Below are 745 nucleotides of genomic sequence, written 5' to 3' on the forward strand. Positions count from 1 at the left end.
AACAAATTTTTATCAAATGTATTCTGTCATTTAACTTTTCCTTAAGGAGGTAAACTGAAGTTAAGCAACGTTGATAAAAATTGGGAAGTGAATTTGTTATGAAAAAGTGGAAGATTGTAATGTTGGGCCATAACAGTCAACCCTTGTTTTAACTTGAAATCAACAACACGTGACACAAAGGTGACCCCCAATTCACTCTTACTTCATACCCAGAGGATCCTTCTCTAAAAACGGAACCCTCAATTCAAAAGCTTTGCATGGCAGTTCAGTATTTTTTCCAACTGCAATTTTTCCATCTTATAAACGGCTAAATATCAACGCTGTCCACTTATTCTCTTAGGTAATATAAAAGAGTACTTAAGAAAACAAAGCGTTAAATGAGAGCCAACAAGGAGAAACATATGTTGCAAGTTTTTTTTTATTTTTTTCAATTTGAACCACAGTGGGAAAAAAAATTAATATCCCAAAAATACCAACCAGAAGTTTTAGTTTTATGCACCTAAAATAAATACAGCACAGGGAGGGTTGTTTTGATCCATTTTATTAATAAATACTGCGTAAAAAGATCTAAAATACAGCAGACACAGGGCTCCTTTACTTACCATAAGCACTGTCGTGTTTAAGGTTAAAGCTTTAGTCACAGCCTCCAGTATGGGTGGATACAGGCTGTCTTTGGGCAAAAAACTGGCATACCTGCACACTGATGGCCTCCACAAAATGTTAGGGTCGTAGATCGCTCCTTGAG

This window comes from Oryzias melastigma, unplaced genomic scaffold, assembly GCF_002922805.2.
Source record: "Oryzias melastigma strain HK-1 unplaced genomic scaffold, ASM292280v2 sc01270, whole genome shotgun sequence".
Classification (NCBI taxonomy): domain Eukaryota; kingdom Metazoa; phylum Chordata; class Actinopteri; order Beloniformes; family Adrianichthyidae; genus Oryzias; species Oryzias melastigma.